Here is a 15,859-nt window from a genome sequence, read left to right on the forward strand (position 1 = left end):
GTGTTAAAGAACAGGTGGAAGATATTAGTATTGATGGAATGCAGAGGAAATTACAAAGTTTAAGACAGTTTCATCTGAAAAAACTAACTATGTTTGTATTTGTTGTCAACGTACTCACTATAGCAATAGTGTTTGGATCTATTGACCTCTGCCAGTTTATATTCAAAGTCAAGAGGAATCATTTGGATAAGTCTAGGTCTTGCTGCTACACAAAATAGACTATTGAAAACATTACAAGAAATTGAATACTTAGCACTGACTGAACCAGAAAATACAGATAGTTTTAAAACTAATATGGTGAATACATACTATCCCAAAAGGAGTCCACATCTTGAAAACCTATGCCTGTATGAAATACTGCAACATTACAGCTTTGAAAGAAAAGTTACATAAGAAATAAAAGAAAAATATGCAGTAATTGGATGTGACGGATGTTTGGTAAAACATGCCAAATGAAATCTTTTTTTACCACAGAAAACTGAGTTGTGGAAGTCCAGATAGGAGGGAATTTTTCTATTTAGCACATCTTCAACTCTTCAAGCCTTGGAGTAGTGAAACGGAATTACTTGGAGATTTCGACTTCTATGAAGCTTCTATTAATGCAAGCAAAGATAGTATTCAGTGCACAATGTTTCCTATATATATATATATTACCTACTGGCGGTCGCCAGTAGGTAGTTATAGTTAGGATTGTTTTCCATAGGAAATCCGCAACATTCTATTGGGAATAACTTTGGCGCCGGTGGACGAATCTTCGCGAATTTCTCAAAGAAGATGGCCCGCTTTGCTCTGCTCCTTCCCTGAAAGTTTGGGGGGGATTTGTCAAGTAGGGTTCGAGATAAAAGGGGGGTCCCAAAACGTGTTTTTCCCATGTTAATTTCCATAGGGCGGTTGGACTCACTTTTAGCCCGAACGGCTAAATGGATTTCCACCAAACTTGGCAAAATTGTAGGGACTGGTAGCCCGATGTGCCTTTGCTATGTCTCAAGATATGTGCTCGAGTGGATTTTGAGTAATTTAGGTTAAAAAAAATATATATTTCTATAAGCGCGCCCCGGTACGCGCACCGGGGCGCGTACCAGCGCGCTACGCGAGTACGCGAGCGGAAAGCTGATTGGCTCTTGGGTGTCTGTCAACATTCCAAACAGTCCGGAGCGGCCACGATCTTGTGTCTCGGTAGGATCGAGACACAAGAGGTGGCAAAAACAAAGGGGGAAATGACCAAAAGGGACAGGGTAGACCCCCCCTGACCCCCTAGGTTTGATGTGGGGGCCATAAAAGGGCCCGCAGGGCAAAGAAAAAAATCCTTTTTTCCGATTTGCGCGGGGGGAGCGCCCGGTACGCGCACCAGGGAGCGTACCGGGGAGTGTACCATGGGGAAAAAAGAATGACAGATTTTTTAAAAAATGTAGCATTTTTTTTATAAATTGGAGGTAGTTCTAAAAAGAACTGTTTTTTATTCTTTTTGTTGTTTTATAATTTTTTTATAGTTTTTTGGAACATTTTTTACTTTTTTTGGCTTTTATGAACAATTTTATATTTTTTTTGTAATTTTTATAGGGACAAACAAAAAACAGGGAATTGTAATCGGCTCAACTGGAGCAAAAAAAAACAGGAAAAAATTAAGGTTTCTGTAGGCACTTGTGGTTGTCTCCAGAACAGTGGATGAGTTTAATACTTTGCTCTCCATAGGTAATTGTTTTTCCACAAAATACACAAACTATTTTGAATTCTCCAAACTTGGGTTGGATGTTTGGGACCATCTCCCTTGTCTCTGGACCAGATGGAGTGGGATGTTAACTTTAGGAGATGCTGGAAGAAGATTGGGGAGGGTTTCTGGTCATTTCTCTGACCTCTGCCGCAGCATAGTTGTTTGGATGCCGGCGTTGCATGTGGCGAATCATGGTGTTGTTGCCAAAATAGTATTTTTTGGCAGGGTTCCCCCTGGAAAGTACCGTGCCACAGATCAGACAAGTAACCTTTGGCACATTTACTTTCTTGAGGTCCTTTGGGATTTAAAAAAACTCCCAGACAATGTGATCCTTTGGATTATAGGGGGGTAGTATGTTCAGGCAGGAACTGCCTCTCCTCCTCATCCTCCTCCTCCTCCTCTTCTTCTTCACCACCAATGTGGTGTTGTGGTGGTCCTTGTGGTGGTGGTGGTGGTGGGGCAGATGCTCCTGCTGCTGCTACTACTGAAGCCTTTTCTCAATGAATAGAAACAGATCTTCCTCACTCAAAGAACAAAGTGAGAATGAGGAAAAAAGGAGGGGGCTTTCATCATTTGGAAAACAAAGCTGTTCTGAACCAATGAAAAGTGTTATTTTCAGGTCACATGACCCGGGCTTTCATCATTTGGAAACCAAAACTGTTCTGAACCAATGAAAAGTGTTATTTTCAGGTCACATCACCGGACGCGCTTACGGTACGCGCCCGGGGGCGCGCCCGGGGGCGCGTAGCGTAAGCGCGTCGGGGCGCTTACGTTGCGCGATCGTATGCGCTCGGGCGTTTCCGGGTGCGCTTACGCCGTGCGTCATAAGACGCATCTTGCGGCTACGCGATACGTGTCTTTTGACGCACGGCGTCGCGGCTACGCGATACGTCACAATGTTGTTTTCGTTCGCGGCAATAGGGCTAACGGGACACTCACCGGTACGCGCACCGGGGCGCTCTGCTACTGCACTTACAGGTGCGCTCACCGGTACGCGCACCGGGAGCGCTCCAGGGCAAAAAAAAAAAAAAAAAAAACAGGGAAAAATATACATAAAAAAATAGTATTACATAAATATACAATATAAAATTCATTATAAAAAATATTATATTTCATAGCTATAGAGATTTGCTATTAAAAAACCTTTGAAATTCACTGAAAAAAACATAGGTTTGAGGCCCTATATATAGTTAGGAATTAGCATTTAAAAAACCTATGAAATTCACTGAAAAAAGCATAGGTTTCACACCAGTTATAGTTAGGAATTAGTATTTAAAAAACCTATTAAATTCACTGAAAAAAGCATAGGTTTCACACCAGTTATAGTTAGCTGGAAATTTTACTCGCATAAAACCATTGAAATTCCCACGTTGTAGTTAGTTGGACTCACTATAACTTGCGCGTGCAATGCACTGCTGATGACGTCACATATTAAATCACTCATGACATGGTCAGTGACATCACTCATGACATCACTGATGACACCATCCTTGTGACAGAGTGACAGACCTCCTTTCACTGTAATGTAACCTTTGAAACACATATTCAAAAATAGAAAGTAACATTTTCAAAAAAATGGAGATACCCATACCAGTTACAACAACCAATTCAGTAATTCCACCATGTATATACACAGCCACTCATACACCAACAGTTTTATATAGTCACTCATACATATACTCACTCATCATATATAGTGATACACCTATATATCCTGTTACACAACAACAGTCTTCCAAAAGTTACTCATACACATACTCACACATGCAAATAAACTATTGAACATCCATTTATTTGCATATACAGCTATACACACACTACCACCTTACTTCTAAGGAAACTTACACATATTTACTCTCTTAAACAATCACTTATAGAAACACATACTTATTTAAACAGGAACTCTTACAATCTCTTACTCTCACATATACTCACTTATATACATCAATATTCACACATACTAGAATAAAACATATTTAGTTACTGATAAAGACACAAGTGAGACAGTCATTCACTCACTAACACACACATATACACACTCATTCACCCATACAGTCCTGCACATATGCTGTCTTCAAAACACATACAGAGAGTCAGTGATTCATGCATCTATGTGCTAAGTAATACCCCCACCAAACTATACACTCATACTGATACTAAAAAAACATCTAATAACCCATATACATACACATGTAGCTACTCACCAACCCATGCAACCACTTATACACAAAGTGAAACACCAATACATATATTTAAATATTTAAACATTACTCACTAATATATGTATTCACTAAGATACACTTAATAAGCCAGTTAACCAATCATTTTTTTTTAAAACATCCAAGTAAACACTTATTTTAACAATTATTCTTCCATCAACTTTTATATATACATATATAAAACATATTTATTTTTCAGAAAGACACACATTCACTGGATGGTGTCATCAGTGATGTCATGAGTGATGTCACTGACCATGTCATGAGTGATGTAATATGTGACGTCATCAGCAGTGCATTGCACGCGCAAGTTATAGTGAGTCCAACTAACTATAACGGGGGAATTTCAATGGTTTTATGCAAGTAAAATTTCCAGCTAACTATAACTGGTGTGAAACCTATGGTTTTTTCAGTGAATATATATATATATATATATATATATATATACACACATGTTAAATGATGAGATTGAACAAGAAAGTACTATTGCAGCGGAAATAGCCAAGAAAGTTCTAAAGATAGCCAAAGTTCTGGTCCACTAAGTCAAGATCCATGGGACAACCAATAATCGACAATAAAGATCAATAGCCATGAATGAATAGAAACTGCAATGCAACAAGCACAACAGGATATTATTCAGTTGGAAAAGTTAGAAAAACAACTAAATATTGAACAGAAAGAAATATATATACAAGTGAAAGAACAGATACAACTGAAACAAAGAATGCCAATGTTCATCATTTAAACCTATTCTAATGAACATCAGTTGTCACGCTAGAACAGGAAAATATTTCTTAATTAAAGTTTTGACAACTACAAAATCACATTTATCTTGCGTTGTAACAGCTACAACTGAATTAGCATGACACAACATTAAAGGAATTACTTTAAATCGATTACTTATGCTATGCAATAAATTGGAATATCAGAAGCTATCGGGAGAAGCTTGTCATGAAGTCAGAGGAGTACTGAAGAAAATTACAACTTTTAATCATTGATGGGGTGAGCATGGTCTCAAATGCAATGCTTGCCTTTGTATATTTAACAATGCAACATATTTTAAAAACAAATTACGATGTTCTGTTTGGAGGAAAACATTTAATTGTATTCAGAGATCTACTCCAACTTACTCCTGTTAAAGGACAACCTGTTTTCAAAACACTTGCCTATGAAGACACTCAGAAAGCTTTGGGAAGTATTGGAAATGTGAACATTTGGTAACATTTTGAATCTAAAGAATATGCGACAAGCAAGTGATGAAGATTATGGAAATTTTCTTCAAGACATAAGAATTGGTGTTTTGACGAAACATGGTAAACAATCTCTAGAAAGTCGGCTACTAAGGAACTTGTTTACAACTGGAAATAGAGCGGGTTGGAGTAATGTACAATATGCTTGTAGAAAAGAAGTCTATAGTTTGCCTAATGTCTACACTGTGCAAGAGTGTTCTACATTAAATCCAGAACTAAAACTGGCAAAACAAGAAATAGTCGAAATTGAAGCAATTAATTAAATTGAACACCAAGAAATGACTATCCTTCTTACAGAGAAACTATAGGCTAAATGACAATAATTGGAAAAGTCTGTATCTAAAACTGCAGGCTTAGAAAAGACTTTACATGTATTATTAAACTGGCTGGTAATTTTACGGCGTAATTTGAATGTAGAAGAAGTTGTTTAGTAAGTAATTTTTCATTATAAAATTTGATCAGATTAAGGAGGTAAGACAGATTGGGTGTTGTATTGTATATTTTTTGCTTGTAAAAGATTTGTATGTTTGCAGAAAAGTTTCCTCTGTCTTTAACTATTCAAAAATCTCAAGGATTAAGTATAGACACTGTTTTTGTAAATATCGGAAGTACAGTGTTCAAAGAGGGAATGCATATGTTGCATTGTCTCGAGTAAGAACGTTGTCTGGTTTGTATTTGATGGATTTTGATGAGAAAATGATTAGTGCTGATGCAAATTGTCTAAGAGTACATTGATTTAACCATTTTCCTGCGGGGGTAATTCCCCCAAAGTTTGGGGGCTTAGTGCGGCACCGCGGTGCTCATGACGAGATCAGCAGGTCATGAGTCACGGTGGAACTGTGCTGGAGCTGGTCTCATCACAACCCTGCGGACTGATTTATTTGCCCTCACAGGCGGGGAAGTAATCGCGCGTGGGTGGAGCGGCGCCATTATGACGAGACCAGCTCATCATGAGCACAGCTCCACCATGACTCATGTCGAGGTGGTCTCATCACGAACACCAAAGAGGTTAAGAAGACTTGATGCTCCTGATTTAGGTGAATATCCCATATATGATAAACTTGTGTGTCCAAAACTGAAATATGTTAAAGATGCAATTGAAAACAAATGAATAGAAATTTGAACGCATAAGGAAAAAGAAAATAGAAAGTTTTGATTAAATTGTAGGATACCAGTTAAAATAGTTCAGATATCATCTGTTATGCTAATGTGATTCTGAATGTTGTGTTTTATTTCTAAGATCTTCATCATGAAATCATGGAAAATCGGGGCACAATTCACAAAAGAAATCTGAGACAAATTCCTAACTTTATGACTTTTGGTATTCACAAAGGACATTTAGGTGTAGTAAAATAAGGAATCCTAACTTGACTACTCCTAAATGCCATTTGTGAATACAGAAAGTTAAGATTTTGTCTCAGTTAAACTTAAGTTTTGGTCTTAAGTTAACCATCACCATTGCGTCCCTTTCAATTAAGGGGCGACCCTCTGGGCGCAGTTGAGAACGATTGATCGCATACGTGTTCTTCTCAATATAATAAAGATGAACAAATTTTACTTTTCAATCACACAGTTACATCCGTGTTTGTTTGTAATTGCAGTCTTTATTCTATCCTTTTCAAGTGTTAGATTGTATTGTTGTACTTCACATACAATTTCAATTCATATATTTCAAATTTCGCAAAATTCCAACATCCCAATGCATTTCGTGCCTTGTGGCACTTCGTCAGGGGAATCTGTAAATAAATCACATTATGAGAACCCGCTTTCAGATTAATCAATGAAAAAACAAGTTTAAACGTTTATCTCACTCATGAAAAGAGGTTCTATCTTGATTAAACTCTTATATATCTACTGTTTACATTTCAACCTTAGAAAATTGATAGTGCAACTGTGCAATACATAAACAATCCATGGGTTGCCAAAAACTCTAATTGATAACGAAATAAAACATGACGCGGATACTTGTAAAAAGTGTACACTATTTAGAGCTCGCAAGTTAAAAGCAAGTGGTGACCATGAAGAACACTCCCCTCGTGTTCGAGCTAGTGAAAACTTTATCGCTTAACAGCGCACAGTTTAAAATCATAGCGCGGGTCGTAAACTATTATATTACCGCATGCCAGTCGTGCTGCCGAGTGTTTAATACACGAAGTAGCAGTGTATGTAAACTCTTAGAAGATCAAGAAGTATGGCTCTGCACCATTGACGTGAAAACACTATATACCTCCATTCCACATGACCTAGGCATCGAAGCAGTAGAATCCATGCTATTACAATCTACATTGGATCATGATTTTCAAGTGTTTTTGATACAACTACTGAACTTTTCTCTATATCAAAGTTATTTCAAATGGAAAGGAGAACATTACTTACAATTGAGTGGTACCTCAATGGGTAATTGTATGGCTCCTAGTTATGTTAATATTTTCATGAGTAATTTTGAAACAAATCACATTTTGAATAGAGAAGAATGGAAAGAATACGCACGTATTTATTTACGGTTCATTGATGATATTTTTGTGTTATGGCAGGGTCCACATGATGTTCTTATACAAGAACTGGAAGATCTCAATAACATTAACGATCACATACAATTCACATATCAGATTGACAAATCTACGTTAGCTTATCTGGATGTCTTATTGAAAATTGAACAGAATCAAATCATCACTACACTCAATAAGAAAACTACAGACCGGAATAACCTGCTACACTATCGCAGCTTTCATCAAACATCTTTGAAAAACAATCTTCCACTGTCGCAACTATATCGAACTAAAAGAATTGTATCAGATCCAGAAGAATCTGAAAGACAAGTGAAACAAATGCTGGAAAGATTCCAAGAACGATGTTATCCTGCAGAAATTCTACAGAAAGCAGAAGAGAAATGTTCCATGAAAACACGGAGGCATCTCCTTCAACCAGCTCACAAAGTAGATTCCAAAAGAATGGTAGTGGTTTCAAAATATTCTACAAAGAGTCATGTTTTTAAAAAAATTCTACTGAGACACTGGCAAATTCGAGCTTGTGAGCCAGACTTTAAAGGCATCTTTGAAGAAAACCCCAGATTTGCATTCACTAGAAGTCGTAACATTTTAGACATACTTAAAAGTCCGGATAAGATCAAACTGAACACTCAATTCAAAGGCACACAACCCTGCTTGAACTGCAATAATTGCAATGCAATCATCAAGGGTACTATAATTAACCACCCTCGAAGTGGAAAAGCTTTAGCACTAAAAGTGTCAGCTACTTCAAAAAATTCAAAAAATTTAGTTTATCTACTAAAGTGCCCCTGTGGCCTTGTATACGTTGGAAAAACAATCAGAAAGATCAAAACCAGACTCTTTGAACACAAGAGCAGTATCAGGAGAAAAGATGAGAAATCGATAGTAGCACCACACTTTAATGAAAATCGGCACAACGCTTCACAACTGAAATTTCTAGTCTTAGAAACACTTGATGCTGACGAACACGTTGATCTAAATCGGAAACTGCTACAAAAAGAAAATGAATGGATATTCAAATTGGACTCCTTGAAGCCCTATGGGCTGAACGACCGTATGGAATTCTCATGTTACCTGTGATTAAGAACAACATGAGGAATTGAGACTGATAATAGAAAATGATGATAGTGATTTATTTATTTTAATTGACGTTTTTTATATGTTGGTTCATATATTTGCATCAGAATGTTGCACATTTGTGCTCACTAGAGTCCATTTAATATGTCAACATTTATCAATAATCCACAGAATTAGTGCACATTTATTCTTTGCAACACACACTATGGTAAACATATCGATTCAATACTTCATTCAACTTCACCTTTCTAATATGGCCGCTATCGTTTAGTTTAGTTTCACAATGACTTATGCCCCATCATCTATTTCCACTATATTAGAATCACACGCATTTGAAATGGTGGTACACTAACATGGCGCCACGGCGTTTCAGACAGCTATTTGGACGTTAAGCGACTGCTTCGCGATTCAATCGGTAAGAGTTTACATACACTGCTACTTCATGTATTAAACACTCGGCAGCACGACTGGCATGCGGTAATATAATAGTTTACGACCCGCTCTATAATTTTAAACTATGCACTGTTAAGCGATAAAGTTTTCACTAGCTCGAACACGAGGGGAGTGTTCTTCATGGTCACCACTTGCTTTTAACTTGCGAGCTCTAATAAGTGTACACTTTTTACAAGTATCCGCGTCATGTTTTATTTCGTTATCAATTAGAGTTTTTGGCAACCCATGGATTGTTTATGTATTGCACAGTTGCACTATCAATTTTCTTTTCTTTTTTTTTTTTTTTTTTTTTTTATTATTGAGCAAAATTCAAACAAAAAGATTCAATAATACAAATTCATTGAGTATACAGGAGATATTACAATGAGAAAACAGCATTAAGAGAAAAATAAGCAGGAAGGAAGAAAAATAAAAAATTACATACAAATTCGTGATTATAACATCTAGAAGAACATACTATAAAATAGCTAAATAAATTATATGTAAGTTAAGTCATACAAAAAAAATACACCAATCAGGTCGGGGGATCTACAACCGGAGGCCTCACATTAGTATACCAGCTAGAAATTGGGGCCCAGATCTGTTCTCCAAGAAGTCTAGCTTTTTTGCCTCATGTTCCATAGATTGCGATCTCCTGTTTATAGGTGGCCAGAAATCGACTAAACCACATCTGAAACGTAGGAGGCTCAGGGTCCTTCCAACGGGCAGCGAGAATAATACGGAAGATTGCAGTGCATAGGAAGATGGTTCTTTGTTCATCAATGCTATGGCCAAGGGATTCGTCATGACCCATCAAATAGAGGGTTTCTGAATCTCGTACATCTCGCCCAAATATCTGGGTCCAGAATCCCATAATCATTGCCTTTAATAAATCCAGCTTGGGACATTTGGCGAACATGTGGATTAAATTCGCTTGAGGTTGTCTACATCTTGGGCAGTTGTCATCAGCCCGTAATCCCCAAGAGAAAAGTTTAGCAGGTGTATAGTACAGATTGTATATAACTCTGTAGTATTGAGCTTTGAGATTAGAGGCAATGAACAATTTTGATGAGAGGGCCAGGAAGAGGTCAATATCGATATTAGGATTAGCTAACCTTACAGCCCACGCTTGTTCAACCCGCTCTAAATCATCAGGGGATTTTTCCATCAGTATCTGATATAAATTACCTATACTAGTGGAGCGTTTCCCAATGATTGAGAAAAAATAGATACTATGTAGTTTGATTCTGGGGATGCAATTACGGATAGATGTAAACACCTGATAGTATTTGAGAAGGTCAGTAGCTGGAATAGAATACTTCTGTTGTAACCACTCAAATGAGGGAGAAGTTTCTTGACCAAAAAAGTCTGCAACTGTGTTAATACCTAAGATTTCCCACCTCCGAGAAATACCATCGTTTAGGGAGGCCGAAAGAATCGAACTACGCCATAAAGGAGTGTATTTTGTAAATTTTGGGATAGTTAATTGTTTAGATACCGATTTCCAAACATTTCATGCGTCCTTAACTACCTTTAACTTAATTTTTTTATAGTAAGATGGTTCAACCTGCCTTAGAAATAGTCCATGACACCTGGTCCCAAGGCTCAGCTCATAAATAGAAGGGATATAAGATGCAAAGGTTGTTGTGGTGGTGTCTTTATGATTTAATAAAGGACCCATCTGTTGTATAAGTGTTGCCCATAGATATAGAGTTAGGCTAGGGATAGCTATCCCCCCCTATCTTGGGGTAAAGTCAAAAGTGGTAAGGCTCTTCTGATCTTTCCAAAGTTCCAAATGAATTTAGACATGGAAGAGTCGAGGGTCTTAATAAAACTACCTCCAGCCAATAGCGGAATAGCCCGGAACAAATAAAGTATCTTTGGGAAGACAGTCATTTTTAGATAATTAGCTCTTCCAATTATAGAGAGATGTAGATTATCTACTCTCCTAAGATCATCATTTATTTTATTAATCAGGGGAGTATAATTTAAATGGTTGATTTCATTCACCTCGGAGGACATAGTAACCCCCAAATAGGTAGCCTGTTTCACTTTATAGGGGCTCTCAAATAAAGTGTTTGTTGTGCAAAGGACCATTGTTTTGTCCATATTAAGGGAATAACCTGAGAAGGAGCCAAAGATCTGGGTGACTGACTCAATTTCCTGAATTGCGTCAGCAGGATTGGTAGTTAAAACAGCCAGATCATCGGCATACGCCAATATTTTGGTTGAAAACAGACCCACCTTAACAGGTTGTATAAAGGGCGAAAAAAGCAGTTTTAAAATTAGGGGATTAATATAGAGGGAAAATAATATCGGGGAGCAGGGGCAGCCTTGCCTCGTGCCTCTTTGTATCTCAATAAACTCCGACTCAGAACCGCAGATGGAAAGTTTAGCCTTTGGGTCAACATATAAGGCTTTTATGGCTTTGATGAACTTGTGCCCAAAGTTATTAAGTTTCAAGATGTTCCACAAAAATTGCAATGACACACGGTCAAATGCCTTCTCGGCATCGAGGAGTATCAACGACATCTCTCCCCCCGTGGCGCCCATGATGTCAAATAGGGTAATAACTCTCCGGGTATGATCGGTGGTACCCTTCCCGGGAATAAAGCCATGCTGCCACAGGGAGACAAGATGCTCGACCACCCCACTCAGCCGGTTGGCTAGGACCTTGGCATATAGTTTTGAGTCGGAGTTTATAAGAGATATGGGCCGGTAAGAAGATGGAAACTGTGGCGGCTTGCCTTTTTTGGGAAAAATCACTATATTGATGTGTTTCCAGGATTCAGGGGGTGTTGCATGATATTGAACCCCAAGAAACAGATCCCGTAAATATGGAAGTATTTGTTTACCTAGAACTTTATAGAGGTCCAAAGGAATTTTGTCAGGACCTGCAGCCTTGCCATTTGCGAGATCAGATAGGGCAAGCTCCAATTCCGTGAGAGAGATTTCTCTTTCAAGATCTTCTTTGATTGATGCCTCAATCAAGGGATTGGGTTCTATAGCTGGGATCCAAGTATCAAGAACATTTTTTGTATCTCTACAAGAATATAAATCCTCACTTTGGTATAAATTCTGGTAATACTTCCGGAAAGCCCCTACAATATCTTGTGAGGTGGTGTATTGCTGACCCTCATACTCAATCATCTTTATCTTGATATGAGATTGTTTTCGGCGTGTTCGGAGGGCTAGTTGCCTACCTACATTTTCTCCTGATTCGTATATGTGGTTTTTATTAGCTTGAAATGTTTCAGCAGCTTTTCAAGTTAAAGAGCTATTAATTTCAGTCTTTAATACTAGTATTTTTTTAAGTGTATCAGAGGATGAGTCACCTTGCTGAATCTGGGTAACATGATGGGCCTCAAGACTAGATAATTCCAGTTTAAGCTTCAAATTGATACTATCCTCTATCTTTTTAGACTTAGCCACATATGATATAGTTTCGCCCCTTAGTGCTGCTTTAAAGCAGTCCCAGACAATCAATCTGGGTGCACTAAATTGATTACAATCGAAGAATGCCTGAGCCCAGGAGGTTATATGAGTTACAAATTCAGGGTTAACAAGAAGATTACTATCAAAGGACCTTAGAAAATTGCACTATCAATTTTCTAAGGTTGAAATGTAAACAGTAGATATATAAGAGTTTAATCAAGATAGAACCTCTTTTCATGAGTGAGATAAACGTTTAAGCTTGTTTTTTCATTTATTAATCTGAAAGCGGGTCCTCATAATGTGATTTATTTACAGATTCCCTTGACGAAGTGCCACAAGGCACGAAATGCATTGGGATGTTGGAATTTTGCGAAATTTTATTGTATGTGAAGTACAACAATACAATTTAACACTTGAAAAGGATGGAATAAAAACTTCAATTACAAACAAACACGGATGTAACTGTGTGATTGAGAAGTAAAATTTGTTCATCTTTATTATATTGAGAAGAACGCGTATGCGATCAATCGTTCTCAGCTGCGCCCAGAGGGTCGCCCCTTAATTGAAAGGGACGCAATGGTGATGATTTGATTTTGACACCTCAAAAATGACGAGGTGATACCTTTGTGGCACGCTACAACAGATTAAAATTTAACTAAACGCCTGTGCACAGTCAACCAATTTGTTCATTTGGTCTTAAGTTAACCAAAACTTAAGTTTTACTGAGACAGAATCTTAACTTTACGACTTTCCCAAAGGGCATTTAGGTGTAGTAAAATTAGGAATCCTAACTATACTACTCCTAAATGCCATTTGTGAATACCGAAAGTCGAAAATGTTTGGATTTTGTCTCAGATTACTTTTGTGAATCTGGACTTTTGTTCTTTACTGCATCGTGTATTTCAACTGTTGGTAACTGACAGAAGTAAAATTCATACTCCTTCTGGCATTCGGCATCTTTTGGATATTTGTACTGGTTCTTTGACATTTTCTTTCAATATACAACAAGATGCACAAGAATTCTAATCCTTATACTTGGAGTATTAGAACATGAAGGTATACTGATTGAAATCTTTTTTGTATTATTGTATCGATGGGATCATAAATGTGAAGAGTGTTCATTTACTTTTACCACTGAAATACAAACAGAACGATTCATATACTTGAGAGTACCAGACTGCTAATCAGTACCTTTTAACACATTGATAAAACCAGCTAATCAGGACATGAGATGTTAACATTGTAGATCAGAGGTGTTGCCTACATTACATATAGAAAGATTTGGAACATATATAATTTTAATGCTACAACTTTGTAGAGCAAATGTAAGAAAATTGAAAATTAAAATTAAAAATGTAATGCAAGTCAAATATCTATTTCAGGAAGAACTTTTACAGTAGTCGCTATTATTTTCCATGATGGACCTACTACATCGTTTGGACACTATACTACTTATTTAAAGTGTAATAAAGGATCAAAACATTGCAATGATGCCCACTTTGAATTCAAACCTAGATTGCCTTATGAATTACCAAGTTCATATTTGTTATTTTTGGAAGCCAACGTTTCGAGTACTTCATTTGGCCTATTGGGGAGGTGTGAACAGTAAGTAGACAGTACTGGAAACTATTAGTATTTGTAATTAGTGTTTGGAATATCATTTGCACTAATTGAAATTTCATTTGGAAAATGATGATTAACCCCTTCAGCGCGGCACGAATTTTCGCGCTGTGCTGAAGGTTCTAATGAGCCTATGGGCTCATGACGGAACGGTTTCGTCATGAGCACAGCTCAAACGACGCTCATGACGGAACCGTTCCGTCATGAGCATGGAAGGGGTTAAAAGAAAATACTTTATATATTTGTTGTCTATATTGTACCAGATGTAAATGAGAGTCAACAGTTTGGGAAATGTATTTGAAAAAAATAATAGTTAATGTAGATGAAGGAAGTAATTAACAAAAGTGTAGATAAGAAAAACACATAGCTACATAAATGGATGATGAGGCTCTACGCTGTTTTTTGTTTTCTACCATGTGGAAGCGGAAAACATCAAAAATGGGAATTTCATGTTGAGTTCTGAAAAATATATTATAATTTCTGTAATATATTATCATTAAAGAACAGTGCTTCTTCATCTTCATAGTAGTTGCTGTTGAAGTTTCAAAAGAGTTGTAATGCTGTTTAGGAGAAATAGTTCTACTGAGTAATGTATCTAAATGACTTAAAATGTAAGAATACATACTAAAATATGCACGATAACATGAAAAAATGTTTAAAGTTTAAGTATTTGTTCTTTGCTTCTAATTTAAATAATGTTGAACGTTTACACTATTTGCACACTATCATCATGTTGCTGATGTAATCAGCCAGACAGTCATCCTTTCACGCAAACACTACCTATGCACCTATCCAATCACCCAGGCAGTACCCCTGTACTCATACATTTACTCAGGCACTACTCTTGCACTTAACATTTCACTCTGCTAGAACTCATGCACTTATCCATTCTCTCAGGTACTAGACATGTACTCCTGTAATCATCCAGGAATTACTTCTGCAGAAATCCTTTGCAGTTATGCAATCACCCAGGCAGTACCTCTGCACTTATAGAATCACCCATGCACTGCCCATGTACTCATGCAAATCACTCAGGAACTATTCCTGCACTCAAGCATTCAGTGAGGCACTCCCATGCATTTGTGCAATTAAGGAGTCACTACCTATACACATTTCTAATCACTCTGAAATAAACCATATATTCATGCAATGACCCAGGCACTACCCTTCCACTCAAACATTTCCTCAAGCACTACCCATGCACTCATCCATTCACTCAGGCACTACATGTGTGCTTATGCAATCACCCTTACACTCATACTTTCACTCACTAGTTCTCATACACTCATCTAATCACTCAGGCAGTACCCCTGCACTCAATCACCCAGGCACTACCCTTGCACTCATCCATTCACCCAGACACTACCCATGCACTCATGCAATCTCCTAGGCAGAACCCCTCCACTCCTGCAGGAACTACTTTTGCACTCAATTATTTATTCAGGCACTACCCTTGTGCTTATCCTTTCACTCAGGCAGGACCCATACACTCGTCCAATCACTCAGGCACTACCCAGGCTCTCATTCAATCACCCAGACACTAACCTTGCACTCATCCGTTCACTCAGGCACTACCCATGCTCTCATGCAATCTCCCAGGCAGTA

This window comes from Lissotriton helveticus, chromosome 2_1, assembly GCF_964261635.1.
Source record: "Lissotriton helveticus chromosome 2_1, aLisHel1.1, whole genome shotgun sequence".
NCBI lineage: Eukaryota > Metazoa > Chordata > Amphibia > Caudata > Salamandridae > Lissotriton > Lissotriton helveticus.